We start from the raw sequence: 15,715 nt of genomic DNA on the forward strand, positions 1-15,715 counted from the left end.
GTTTTGGAAAACCAACAAACAGAAACCCAAACAGAAACTCAAACCATTCCTGAGCAAACTGTTCCTGAACAAACTGTTCCTGAACAAGTTGCTTCTGACCAAGAGTTTGGTGCTTCTGAACAGTCTGTTCATGAACATCATGACTCTGACCAACAACAAACAGCCTCTGACCATCAAACAACAGAACAACAACAACCAGCATCACCTTCTATAATAGACTTAACCTCTAACCAACCCTCCACATCTCATACAACTCAAACTGAACCCTCACCCATTCCTGACAATATCCTAGAATCTGAGTATATAGATGAACAGCTAATCAGGCTTAGTGATGAGATTCAGACACTGATTCTTCGCAGAACAGTTCCTGTACCTCCTATTCACTATCTTGATCAGTGGATGGATCTGAAGAAGAGTTTTGATGAGCTGCTGGATCAGCTAAGCACTAAGTGTGTCTCATCTCACTCTGCCATGCTGAAAAAGATGTTGGATGATATGCATGAAGCAGCTAAAGTGAAAGAGCTGAATTATGTGCCTCTGCTGGACATCACTCCTTTCTATCCAGAAGAAGAGTACATCACAAGGTCTGCAAGAATTCATGCTGGGTTTAAAAGAAGAATGAGAGAAAAGGATGAGCTACTTAAGAAGAAGGATGAACAAATTAAGTATCTCTTGGAACAAATGTATAAGCAAGCCCAACCTTAGTTGCACACCCAATTTTCTTTGCTTGTTTTAATCTTTGTTCTAAGTACTTTAGTTGCCTTGCGTTTGTATCTTAACTTTTCTATATATAAATATTATCATTGTTTCTGGATCATATGTTTTACGAGCTTTAACTCTGATGATATTTACTGTTTTTAATGCTGGTTGCTCTGATACACTGTATTTTAAGGTTTATATGTTTATTGCTCTGATACTATTTCTTTTGTTTTTATTCTTTTTGTTGATGACAAAAGGGGGAGTAAATGTATAGTATTTTAAGGCACTGAGCCCCACTATAACAACTTCAAAACCTTTTTAAATACTTCTGATATTATTTATTTTTATGAGTATTTTATTGAAATTTAATTAATAAGAATAGAACTCAGGGGGAGCTTACAAACCTCACCTTAAAGATCTATCAGACTCAGGGGGAGCTTACAAACCTCTATCCCAGTGGTCAACTTATTAATTAGATCAACAACAATTGAACATTTTAAATACTATTGTTTGTCATCATCAAAAAGGGGGAGATTGTTGGAACAAAATGTGTTTCACAATGAACCTTATTGAGTTTTGATGATAACAAGGTATTAAAAATTGTCAATTGGTTATTACTAATTATTGTTCAAGTTTACAGGACCAAAGGCTAGTCAAGTAATTTCAATTGGTCTTGGAAGAACAATGAAAAGCAAACGAATTCCAAGCATCTGAAGAAAACTGCTCCTGAAGCTGAAGTGCTTCTGAAGTGATGACGTCATCAGAAGCAGAAGGTCATCAGAAGCAAAGGTTTTCATCAGAAGCAATATCTTCACCAGAAGCTACGTTTGATCCTTTAATCAAACTGAAGATTCAAAGTAGCTGATTCTCAATTCAATCTTATCCAAGAAGAACGAAGAATTGAAAGGGAGGTACCAACGGATATATGGATAGCACTGAGCACTTGTCTCTCGTTAATAGAGTTGACAAAGTACAAGTGTACAACCACTACCTCCACTACTCTGTTTTTTGTCTACGATACAAGACAAGACAACAGCCATGCCTGCACAATTTGTACCTTCAAGATGGGAATGAATTTGAAGCTTATTCTTCAAAGGACTACACCCAAATCAGGCAAAGGATTACTGGTGGATGATCAAAGGATTTCAAACGACTCTTTAGACGTGCTGATTATCTCAACGTCTCTTTCACGCCTCTATATAAAGGAGTGAAGACTTGAAGATAAAAGATTGAGATATACAAGTTCAAAAGCGCCAAAACTCTGTCAAATTGATTCTACAAAGCACACTGAATTTCTGCACTGATTTGATACATCTTAGAAATTCAAAGTCTAGAGTCCTTATTGTATTGTATTGTGAACACCACTGATTGTATATCAAGTGTTCAAGTCAAACTCAATTCTCTGTATTTTTGTTTGATCAGAAGTCTCTTGCCTGCGTGCTTGAGCATTAGAAGTCTCTTGCTTAGTGCTTGAGCACTGGAAGACTCTTGCGTGTGTGCTTGAGCATTTTTTGTGAAGTCTCATACTTAGAAAGTATTGAGCATTTGTAATCTTTGTGATTATAGTGAAATCTCCTTGGAAGTGCAAGGGGGACTGGACTACTTCCGATTTGTGGAAGGAACCAGGATAACTGTTTGTGTCTTTGTCTTTCTTTTCTCTGCTCTGTTCTTTTCCGCTGCAATCTGATTCTGATCATTTCATCAGAAGCACTCACAAACTGCTTCTGAAGTTTTATCAGAAGAAGTAATTTTTTTTTGAGAGAAAAAGAAAACACAATTCAACCCCCCCTTCTTGTGTTTTTCACCTTCAGTTACATCATACACTTGAATCACATGAGACGCATCATACACATACTCTCGCAACTGAGACACATGAAACACATCATTAAGATTCGACAAAGACGGTGGTAACGCAATCTGATACGCTACAACGCCAACATTCTCAATAACCTCAAACGGTCCAACAAACGAGGAGTCAACTTCCGACACTTCAAAGCATGACCAACACTAGTTACAAGATTCACTCTTAAAAACACATGATCACCAACATGAAACTAAATGTCCTTTGTAACGCCCTCTTTAATTATTTGATTATTTTAATAAGTTTAGAATATACTTATATGATTTGTGTGATTTATATGATTTATTTTGATGAGTGATATTTTGTTATGTTATATGTTGGTATTTATTAGTATAATATATATGCTATTTAGTTTAGAAATATATATGTTATAGAAATATATTTGTTATAGAGATATATTTGTTATAGAAATATTTTATATTATATATATATATATATATATATTAGAATAGAATATTGAGTTTAGGGGTTGTTATGAGATTTTAGAGAGTTTTGGGGGGAGAAAGAGAAATAAGATAAAATAGAAAAGAAAAGTTATAAATAGGAGAGACCTAGTTTAGAAAAACATAACGTACGATCAATTTTGGAGAAAAGGGAGAAAAAGCCAAGAGAAGGGAGAGACACCTAGGAAGCTGCGATTTTTATATTCCAAGGTAAGGGTGAGACTAACATTCAATAATCTTGAGTCTATGATTCTGAAAATTGTATTTAACATGTTGTAGGTTTAGTTTTTGAGAATTTAAGAATTAGGGTTAAGAGTGATGATTGTGATGATTTTGAATGAAAGTGAAGTTGAATAATGTGGGTTGCTTTTTCTGATTTTTCTTTTCATCTCTGCCCCGAATTTGAAATGAAAACTGGTATTGATTTGTACAGAATTGGTCTTAGGTGTAAACACGAAAGTTGTAGGTATGGATGTTAGCTTTCTAATGCCGTTGGTTAGACTTCAAAAAGATTTATAGAACTTGAGTTATGGTCAAATTACTGCACGTAGGTCACAGTGAATTTTTATGAACTTCAGCACAACTTTGTCCGAAGTTGAAATCAAAACTGGTATTGATTAGTACATAATTGGTCTTAGGTGTAAACACAAAAGTTGTAGGTATGAATGTTAGCTTTCTAATGCCATTGGTTTAACTTCAAAAGGATTTATAGAACTTGAGTTCTAGTCAAATTACTGCACGTAGGTCAGAGTGAATAATTGAATATGATTGATGAATTAGTATATGAATGTATATGTTTATGAGTATGATGTTGTTTATGATTGATGAATTAGTATATGTATGTATATGTTGTGAATATGATATTGTCCATGATTGATGAACTGTTATATGTATATATGATGTTTTAAGATGTTGATTATTATTTGATGTTGTTATATTGTGATATAATGTATATGCATTACTTAAATTATATGTGAATAATTGAGACGTTGTTGACTTGCATTTGATATTATTATGTCATGCTGTTTTTGTATACTGTTGTGTTGCTGTTGTTATTTAACTAAGCTGCATGAGTCGGTCTAAGTTGATTAAGATGATGAAGTTCCAAATTATTGGATTATATAAGAGGTTTTCCATTTAAGATGTTAAGAGGTCGAGTCCATGTATTAGCATTTCATTGTTGGGGGCTTGATGCCCTGGAGCCTTTGCTCAATTAAGTTGAGGGCTTGATGCCCTGGGAGCATTTTTACGCTCAAATACGTTGGGGACTTGATGCCCTGGATTGATACAACATGCATATAAGAGGTCTAAGTTGCATAGTCAAGTTGGAGTCGCATTTGTCGAGTCAAAGATGTTTAAGTTGCCAAGTTGTTGAAGCTGTGATTCTTTATATGAACTATTAAAGATGTGATATATGATATATTATTATCTATGATGAATATTATGATGATTTTAGGTTGTTAAATATAATTGTTGAATTATATGCTTAATATTATTGTTTTGTGAAATCTCACCCCTTCTGCTTGGAAATGATGCTCTTCGTATGAGTAACTTGCAGGTGATCGAGTTTAAGTTGCTGTTAGATTGCTGTCGTGAGTGGATTATCTCTCATGTGTGTCTTTAGGTGCTCTGATACGTAACGGGATGGAAACTTTGTTGCATGCTTTTCTATTCGTTACGTATTGCTTATGAATTTACATGATTAAGTTGTTAATTGGATTTTTATGAGATACTTTGATGAGACCTTCGTGCCAAAATTATTTTTAGATGTTCGAATAAATTCCACTACGAAGTATTAAATATTATGTTATTGAATTTTGAAGGATAATTAGTTAATTATTCCGTTTATGATTTTAAGAAAAGAAGTGTGACATTCCGTTTATGTGAATTACTCTGATTAATTAAATGAAATTTTTATGTTGAGAAAACGGGGTGTTACATCCTTCCTCCTCTTATCATGATAACTCTTCTGTCTACTCTGAGACGCTTTCATCTTCTCTTGAATCATCTGAACTTTTTCCGTAGTCTCTTGCACAACTTCCGACCTTAACAAAGCACTTTCACCTAATTCAAACCAACACAACGACGTCCTACACCTCCGACCATACAAAGCGTCAAGCGGTACCATATCGATACTAGAATGAAAACTGTTGTTGTAGGTAAATTCAATCAACGGTAAACAATCGACCCAACCGACACCTTGCTCCAACACACAAGCTTTCAACAAATCCTCCAAACTCTGAATAGTCCTCTCTGTCTGCCCATCGGTATGGGGATGATAAGTGATGAGATAAAACCGCAAGTGCACGGTCTTACCGAAGTAGTATAAAAGAGTATCGTTCCGACAGGGAGTAGTTCAATTTAATTAACCTTTAGAGGTGATTAGAAGAGAGAAGAGAATTGTAAGTTGGGGGTTTTTAAACGGTCAAAAAGCAATATAATAAAAGAGCCTTGGGATCGTTGGTTTCATCTAAATAACAAGTCCTTCTCAAACCAAAACCATAAGCTTATAATGTTATGTTAGACCTAATTTCTCAAGACAGTTTCTCTTAAGTTCCTCTAGCAACCAAGCCTATTTCGCTGACTTGATTACTATTGGATTTTGGTTCCTCTAACAACCAAGCCTATTTCGCTGACTTGATTGTTATTAGTTCCCTTGAAGATCGAAACTATATGTCTCAAAGATTGCAAAGCCTATTTCGCTGACTTTGCAATCCTTGTCTGAATTCACTTGTTCGAATATCAAAGCTCCACTTTCGTTTTATGAATTGATATTTGGAATAATGGACGAACAATTATCAAACCCTCCACTTTCGTTTCCACAGTTTGATAATGGTTAATCCATGTTAAGACGGTGAATTCAGATAAGAAACTAGGGTTACATAAGATTAAGGCTTAGGGCTTGGTTTGATTAGGATTATGTCATTTAGACTTATCCAACAATCCCAAGACAAGAAGAAGTCTACTCACTCATGTTCATCGTAGACATGGGGGAGAAGAGAGAAAGCATGAAAGTAAAAGACAGGAAAATAAAGGAAAGGAAAAGAACTTTATTTAGAAAAGCAATTGTCACTTATTGTATTCCAAGTAAAGATGAATATTTGTGATGGCTAGCTACTCTATTTATAGTACACAATTGACTTAAAATCTAAGCAAGTATATTCCTCAGTAGATTGTGCGCCAAAATAGAATAGCTTGGAGTCCAAGCAAAAGCAGCAAAAGGTCTCTGGAGGGTGGCACGGCCGTGCCAAGGCTAGCACGGGCCGTGCCAGGCTTCTGACTTGTGGGAGATATATTTTGTTTCCCAATCTTCGTATTTTCGTGTCCAATTTGCTCCAAATCCCTTTCTTTTGCTCCAAGACTCAATCCATCCAATATTCTTCCCTGAAATATAATAAATTGCAATTTAAAGTAAACTATCCTAAAAAGGAAATAATACTAATATAAAATAATATAAAATCTAAATAAAACTAAACTAAAAAGCATATTAAAATAGCATATAAATGACTCATCAAACTCCCCCATACTTGAATCTTTGCTTGTCCTCAAGCAAAAGGCATAAACGTAGTAGCATCAGCAGTTAAATCAAATGACAATTTAATTAAAGCACATGTCTCCTCAAGGGCTTAAATCCCAAATGTACACTAATCACAAACTCAAGTATTTCTTGAAATCTTTTTTCTACCCAACGATCAAGTTTTAAGTGAGTGTGTGTGTGAAGTCCAACCCTTTTCTTGCTCCTGTATAAGATAGGCATTATGAGGAAACATGGTCTAATCCTAGCACTAAACTAACCAAGAAAGATTCCTTCTACAATTCATATAAGAGAGATGGGAGTATTTGAGAATCTTTGTTCTTTGCCATATGCACATTTTAAGTTCTTTATTTAAGGAACAACATTTTCACGTAGGAGGTCGGAGGGCCTACCCCCTTCCCCAATCTAGATTCAATGGTATCCCTTAAAACATCGTCTTCACGTAGGAAGTCGGAGGGCCTACCTCCTTCCCCAATCTAGTTTCAACGATGCTTTTTAAAGTTTTTTCTCAAGATAACAATCACCTTCACGTAGGAAGTCGGAGGGCCTACCTCCTTCCCCAATCTAGATTCAGTGATGAGATCTTGGAAATTATTTGGCTTTTTGGCTTTTTATGATCTCCCTTATACTCACTTATACTACTGGCGCTTTGAGAGTCTTTAAAGGTTAATGCACCACTAAGATTAGAACGCGTTTCCTTAAAATACCTATTCATACATTTACTCAAGGGAAGCAACTTTGTGTTTTTCTCATTGGAGAATTTTATTCACTTTAAAACAAGATGCGGTTATATCAAGAAGACTTAAAACACAAGAGTTTGCTTTTATGCACAAGAATCAACAAAATAAGAGGAGACAATGAAAATTTGTGTGTCATGATGTTTTCAATAAAAAATTAGCTACTTAACTATGCCTTTTACCATAAAACAAAACAAAAGAATGAAGTTCAAGGGAGTTTGGAAACACTACGACTAAAGACACTTTATTAGGCTCCCCCCACACTTAGGAGAAGCATTGTCCTCAATGATTCAAGATAAAAGAAAAATAAAAGAAAAGGAGAGGTAGAAGAGTGAGATAGAGATTGAAGAGATAAGGTGAAAAAGAGGAAGAGGAAAGCTCACATTTTTATTGAGGTCCATAGGGAGGGCCCTGAAGGTGTAAGTGTTGCATCATGTTCCGAAGCATTTGGTTATTTTCTTCGGATATGCGGTTGCCCCGAAGGACATCATTTCTTAGCCCAGATAATTCAACACCTTGCCTTTGTTGCTCGGTGCTTATCCTTTGTACCTCGGTTTGCATCCATGCCCATCTTTCATTGTTGTCGTTATGGTCATGGGGCTCTTCTTCATGGTGCATGTGGGCACCTTCTTCGTCACCTTGATTATGCTCTTCATGTACCTGTAATCCATCACCAACATACAACAAATTTTCCTCCACCTCGGGGTTAGTCCGAGATGGGTTAGGAAGTAGAAATAAAAGTGGTATGCGAAGTTGAAGTGCATAAGTCATGGGTGGGTGAATCTTAATGAAGTTCATAGCAACAAGGGTTTCAATATTAAGTCTATTGTTGCCCTCAATTGGATTTATCCCATCTTCCTCACCTACTCCAAACTTTCTAGCGATGAAGGTAATGATACCACCGACTACTATCTCAGCTCGATTGTCAGGTCTAGCTCCTATGGAGGAAAGGTAGTCAAGTAGGTAGAAACAAGTATTAACGGGATTGTTACTAAGCATTGCCCAAAGCATAAAAAGTTCATCTGTCCTAGTTGTTCCTACTTCTTTTCTACCCCAAATGGTACAAGCCATGACTCTCTGGAGGTATCTAAGCACGGGGTTGTGAATGTTACTAGCCTTGTTGTTGCGAGGATTGTATTGCCTTAACCCGGTAATGCGTTTCCAAAAGAGAGCGGGGTCATAGTGTTCTGACTTTAAATTTGGATTCCAAGAGTCATGGATGAACCCCGCATTTGCAAAGTCCATCTCTAAGCAGAAATTTTCAAGAGACATCTCGTAATCCATATTCAAAAGTCGGAAAGAGACTCTATGATCGGGGTTGTCAAAATTCACCTTATCCTTCGTAAATTCAATAGAACTTAAGAATTCATAAGTGAAATTTTCGAAGCCCTTCATAGGTCTAAGCATATCAACCCATCCTAAATTTCCTAGTAAGCTGAACACATTATCCCTTAGTCCTAGCACACTCAAAGTATAAGGATCTGGATATCGACAAGGATGCAAAGGTTTAGAGATAAGAATTTTATACCTGTCCCTTTGCTTGGTGTCCTTGAAGATTATGCCATGATTCTTGGCTTGAGTCTTCTTCTTTTGTTGTGGTCCACCGGAAGAGCTTGCTCCACCTTTCCTAGATGCCATTTATCCGGAACCTTGGTTGACCGTTTGTGTTTTGGGTGTTGGGAAATGTTTTGAGTAGAAAAGGTTGGTTGGGTGATGGGGTTGGGGTTTGAGTAAGTGGTAGGAGTTGGATTGGTTGAATTGATGAAGAATTTGTGGGTTTTTAGGTAGGTGAATGGGGGCTACGAATTTGATGATATTTGGGAGGGATGGAGGAAAGTTGTTTTTGATTGATGGGTTATGATTGAAATGGGTTTGTGATTGATTGGGTGAAGAAATTATGTGAAATGGTTAGGTTTTGGGGGAGATATGGAAGCTTTGAAATTCTATGGTTATGGAGGTTTTTGAGAGAAGTGTAAATGGAGAGAGAGTTTGTGGTGGAGAATGAGGGAAAAAGAAGATGAAAAGGTGGGTTTATCCTTACCTGTGGTCGGGCACGGCAGTGCCAACCTTAGCACGGGCCGTGCCAACTTTCTGGATGTAAGCTGGCATTTGGATGGTTAAGGTCTGGCACGGCCGTGCCAGAGTGAGCACGGGCCGTGCCAAGGTTCTGGACAGTGGCATCAAAATTTTTTCTCGTTTTGCTTGAATCACCGTCGAACAATTACCTACAGAATAACTTAAAAACAAAAACGAAAGCAGTTAAATACGTGGGGCACAATAATATCAGATTGGGGGGGAAGATTAGAGTTAGAAATTGATAGAAAAGCAAGGATATGGGCTCGTGTAAGTAGGAAACAGAAAATATCTATTCTAGTTCTATAAAATTCAAATAACAACAAAAAAGTCGAATCGAAAAGGAACAAACCAATTTCTATCAGACTGCCTGTTTTTTTGTAGTTGGATCTCCAAGTTTTTGGAATGCTCCAAATTCTACTTGAGCATCCAAATCTGGATCAATACCAGCAAAAATTGCCTCCCACGAAGCGCTTCTTTATAGTCATTAGCTTGACGTTATAAGAAAGTGTCCTTAGAATGGATCAAAGAGGTCATGTTGTGTAGATGGCGCTAATAAGCGTTCTTTCACATTATGACCTTTAATCATATTACAAGAATAAAGGGCGGGACCTTTCATATAATTCTCCAACTCAAATCCTATCAACTCATTACTCACTTGGAAAACAATCCTACCGTTTTGAACATCTACTATAGCACCCGCAGTGGCGAGAAAGGGTCGTCCTAAGATTATAGGGCACGCATTGTCCTCATCTATGTCAAGCACCATGAAATCAGTTGGGATGTCTATCCCTTCTATCTTAACGGGGATATCCTCGACATATCCGACAGGTTGGATATCAGAACGATCGGCTAACTTCAATGTTGTTTCGGTAGGCTTTAGCTTGCCCAACCTCAGCCTTGTAAAGAGGGGTAAGGGCAACAGACTAACACTAGCTCCTAAGTCACACAAGGCTCGGTTGAAGGTTTCATTCCCTATCATACAAGGGATGGAAAAACTTCCTGGATCTCTAAGCTTTGTAGGTGGCTTCTTGATGATTGCACTATTGTCCTTTGTCAAAGCTATTGTTTCATTATGATCTATAGCCTTTTTCTTTGAAAAAATTTCTTTTAAAAACTTGGCGTATAGAGGCATACGAGACAAAGCTTCAGCATAGGGGATTTTAACGCAAATCTTTCGAATTATGTTAAAGAGTTTAGTGATTTGAGCCTCCAAGTTGAGCTTAGTAAGCCTTAAAGATGTTAGAGCTTTGTTTTTATCAAGCGGTTTCTCACTTTTTATCACACCATTCTTACCTAGACACCTGACACTCTCCTTCTTGACATTTTTGGCCTTAGTAACAGTCTCTTCTATCTTACTACCCCCTAGAAAAATAGCGTTGACATGGGCTTTGGGGTTTGTTTCAGGCTGACCAGGAAAGACTCCTGGTGTTTGAGAAGAGGCGGCCACTTGTTAGGCCACTTGGGAGATTTGGGTCTCAAGCATTTTGGTGTGCGTGGCGATGGAATCAACCTTGGTATTGAGTTTGGAGAGAGAGTCGTTCAGAAATCATGTTTGGTTTTTCAATTCTTGAAGATTTTTATTTTGATTTGCAATGCAATTTTCCAGTAAAATCTCCAAACTTGATTTCTGAGCCACTCTCTGGTTGTTTGTATAGCCAGGTGGTGCTGCTTGTCCATAGGAACCTTGAGGATTTTTGTAAAAATTTTGATTTGGCCTCATTCCTTGGTTGTATTGAGCGTAATTCAGTTGCTCAATGTTGGCAGCACTACCTAACTGACAATCAACACCTATATGACCAGTTATACCACAGATTTCACAAGGAGGGGATGCAGAAGAAGGTGGGACAGCATTAACATTAAGTTTTTCAATTTTTTGGGTTAATGCCTCAACCTTAGCAGCAAGGTGGTTATATTCAGAGACTTCGTATATACCTGCCTCTTTCTTAGAGGGAGTAGGAGTGGTGACGGCTCTCTCGTTGGTCCATTGGTAGTGATTCTGAGCCATGTCCTCAATCAAAGCATAAGCCTCCGTGTAGTTTTTGTTCATTAGAGCTCCACCTGCAGCTGCATCAACAGACATCTTAGTGGTATATGACAAGCCATTATAAAACGTGTGGACTATAAGCCACTTCTCTAGGCCATGGTGGGGACAAAGTCTAAGCATTTCCTTGAAACGCTCCCACGCCTCATAGAGAGACTCCACATCTTTTTGATTGAAACGCGTAATTTGGTCTCTAAGCTTAGCTGTTTTAGATGGGGGGAAAAATCGGGCGAGGAATGCTCGCCTCATATCGTCCCATGAAGTAATGGAACCGACTTCTAGGGAATGGAACCAAGCGCTAGCTCTATCCCTTAAGGAAAAGGGAAAGAGATGAAGTCTTACGGCTTCTTGGTTCTCTTTTATGGTGCCACTGAGTCTAAGGAAGGAAGAAATATGGAGATTTGGATCCTCAGTGGGTGATCCAGAAAACTGGTTTTGCTGCACTAAATTGAGTAGTGCAGGCTTGATCTCGAAGTTATTACCCGCAACCGTTGGGTACACGATAATAGCTTGTGGCTCTTCCGTTGAAGGAGTAGCATACTCTTTGAGAGTGCGTTCAGCCATAGCGGTATTATTTTGTGCCTCTCTTTTTCTTATGCAAAAATCTTTCGATCTCAGGAATAAATTCTCCGAGACTTTTACATCTTCGCATAAGAAACCGAGAACCCAAGAAGTTAGTGGTAAAAACAAAAGAAAGAAAAGTAGAAGAGAAAAGGAAGAGAAGAGAGTTCTAATCACAAAGAAAGAGTTAATCAAATTAGTTTACTCCCCGGCAGCGGCGCCAAAAACTTGATGAGATAAAACCGCAAGTGCACGGTCTTACCGAAGTAGTATAAAAGAGTATCGTTCCGACAGGGAGTAGTTCAATTTAATTAACCTTTAGAGGTGATTAGAAGAGAGAAGAGAATTGTAAGTTGGGGGTTTTTAAACGGTTAAAAAGCAATATAATAAAAGAGCCTTGGGATCGTTGGTTTCATCTAAATAACAAGTCCTTCTCAAACCAAAACCATAAGCTTATAATGTTATGTTAGACCTAATTTCTCAAGACAGTTTCTCTTAAGTTCCTCTAGCAACCAAGCCTATTTCGCTGACTTGATTACTATTGGATTTTGGTTCCTCTAACAACCAAGCCTATTTCGCTGACTTGATTGTTATTAGTTCCCTTGAAGATCGAAACTATATGTCTCAAAGATTGCAAAGCCTATTTCGCTGACTTTGCAATCCTTGTCTGAATTCACTTGTTCGAATATCAAAGCTCCACTTTCGTTTTATGAATTGATATTTGGAATAATGGACGAACAATTATCAAACCCTCCACTTTCGTTTCCACAGTTTGATAATGGTTAATCCATGTTAAGACGGTGAATTCAGATAAGAAACTAGGGTTACATAAGATTAAGGCTTAGGGCTTGGTTTGATTAGGATTATGTCATTTAGACTTATCCAACAATCCCAAGACAAGAAGAAGTCTACTCACTCATGTTCATCGTAGACATGGGGGAGAAGAGAGAAAGCATGAAAATAAAAGACAGGAAAATAAAGGAAAGGAAAAGAACTTTATTTAGAAAAGCAATTGTCACTTATTGTATTCCAAGTAAAGATGAATATTTGTGATGGCTAGCTACTCTATTTATAGTACACAATTGACTTAAAATCTAAGCAAGTATATTCCAAGAATATTCCTCAGTAGATTGTGCGCCAAAATAGAATAGCTTGGAGTCCAAGCAAAAGCAGCAAAAGGTCTCTGGAGGGTGGCACGGCCGTGCCAAGGCTAGTTCTGACTTGTGGGAGATATATTTTGTTTCCCAATCTTCGTATTTTCGTGTCCAATTTGCTCCAAATCCCTTTCTTTTGCTCCAAGACTCAATCCATCCAATATTCTTCCCTGAAATATAATAAATTGCAATTTAAAGTAAACTATCCTAAAAAGGAAATAATACTAATATAAAATAATATAAAATCTAAATAAAACTAAACTAAAAAGCATATTAAAATAGCATATAAATGACTCATCAATAAGCAGAACTCAACCTCAACTTAGTTCCCAAAGCATCTTGCAAACTTTCCCAAAACTTAGAAGTAAACCTCGGATCCCTATCTGACACAATACTAGGAGGAATACTATGCAACCTCACAATCTGCTCAATGTAGATTTCAGCCAACCTCGCCACAGACATACCGGTCTTGATAGGAACAAAATGTGACGACTTCGTCAACCGGTCAACAATCACCCAAATCGAATCAAAACCCTTACGAGTCTTCGGCAACGCTCCAACAAAATCCATAAAGATACTATCCCACTTCCACTCCGGCACAAACAACGGTTGCATCAAACCCGACGATTTCTGATGTTCAATCTTCGACTTCTGACAAACCAAACAAGCATAAACAAACTCTGCAATCTCCTTCTTCATTCCAGGCCACCAAAACAACCTCTTCAAATCCTGATATATCTTAGTCGCTCCTGGATGAATACTTAAACTACTTGTGTGACCTTCGTCCAAAATCTGTCTCTTAAGCTCAAGCACATCCGACACACAAACTCGATCACGAAACATTAAAACACCGTTCTCACCCAAACTGAAGTCTCCACCTTTACCTTGATTAACCATCACCACTCGATCCACAAGTTCCAAACATTCCTTCTGACCATTCTTAATCTCTTCCAAAATATTACTTGTCAGTTTCAACATTCCTAACCTCACACCATCCGGCGTCAGCTCAATAACCAAACTCAAGTCTCGAAACTGCTCAATCAATTCCAACTCTTTAACCATCAAAGCAAACATATGCAAAGTCTTTATACTCAAAGCATCAACAACAACATTAGCTTTCCCGGGATAATAACTCAACTGAAAATCAAAATCCTTAAGATACTTCAACCATCTTCTTTGCTTCATATTCAACTCTTTCTGATCAAACAAGTACTTCAAACTCTTGTGGTCACTGAACACTTCAAACTTATAACCATACAGATAATGCCTCCAAATCTTCAGTGCATACACAACTGCTGCCAATTCCAAATCATGAGTCGGATAGTTCTTCTCATGCACTTTCAACTGCCTTGAAGCATAAGCCACAACCTGACGATTCTGCATAAGCACACCACCAAGACCCATCTTAGAAGCATCACAATACACAACAAACGATTCGGCAAAATCAACACTAGAGCTGAAGTCAAACTCTTCTTCAACTCTTCTTCAACTCTTCTCACACTTAGCATCCCAAACATAAGCTTGTCCTTTCCGAGTCAACTACGTCAATGGCAACGCCAACTTAGAGAATCCTTCAATAAACCTCCGATAATAGCCTGCCAGTCCAAGAAAGCTTCTAATCTCAAAAATAGACTTAGGTGATTCCCACTGCAACTATACATCAACCTTCGACGGATCCACGGAAATACCACCCTTAGAAATCACATGACCAAGGAAACTCACTTCCCGCAACCAAAACTCACACTTAGACAACTTAGCACATAACTGGTTCTCCTTCAAGACTCGCAACACAATCCTCAAATGCGAAGCATGCTCCTCCTCAGACTTCAAATACACCAAAATATCATCTATAAACACCACCACAAAACGGTTCATAAAAGGATGAAATATTCTATTCATATATTCATATACTCCAAATGGCATCACAGAATACTCATAGTGTCCATACCTCGTTCGAGACGTAGTTTTGGATATATCTTCCGCCTTCACTCTAATCTGATGATATCTTGACCTCAAATCAATCTTACTAAACACCTCCACACCAACCAGCTGATCCATCAAATCATCAATCCTCGGAAGCGGATACCGATTCTTAATCGTCACCTTGTTCAACTGCCGATAATCCACACAAAACCTCATGCTTCCATCTTTCTTCTTAACCAACATCACTGGAGCATCCCACGGAGAAACACTCGGCCTGATAAACTATTTCTCAAGCAACTCTTCTAACTGCTTCTTCAATTCACCCAACTCTGATGCAGACATCCGATACGGCGCAATCGAAATAGGACTCGTTCCTAGTACCAAATCAATTGCAAACTCAACTTCCCTCTCCGGCGATAATTCGGTAATGTCGTCCGAAAAAACTTCTCGAAACTCTTGCACTACCGACAAATCACCAATCCCCTTCAACGATGCAAACATCGTAAACACACAAGCCTCTCCGTCCAAAGACTTCTTCACTTGCTTCGCGGTCAAGAACTTTCCACCTAACTCATCTACCGGCTTCGAAAATGTTACACTCTTGGTTAAACAATTAATGCTAACCCCAAAAGATAACATCCAATCCATACCAAAAATCACATCCATATGCTTCAACGGAAGACGC

The 15,715-nt window shown here is 37.9% G+C and overlaps 1 non-coding gene across 1 annotated transcript; it reads left to right on the forward strand.

The window, feature by feature from the left end:
* Positions 1–11,486: 11,486 nt before the first annotated feature.
* Positions 11,487–11,593, forward strand: LOC120576236 (small nucleolar RNA R71). The gene has a single exon (XR_005642313.1). It is a non-coding gene; the product is annotated as a small nucleolar RNA R71 (small nucleolar RNA).
* The last annotated feature ends 4,122 nt before the right edge of the window (positions 11,594–15,715 follow it).

The sequence above is a fragment of the Medicago truncatula genome, chromosome 6 (genome assembly GCF_003473485.1).
Source record: "Medicago truncatula cultivar Jemalong A17 chromosome 6, MtrunA17r5.0-ANR, whole genome shotgun sequence".
NCBI lineage: Eukaryota > Viridiplantae > Streptophyta > Magnoliopsida > Fabales > Fabaceae > Medicago > Medicago truncatula.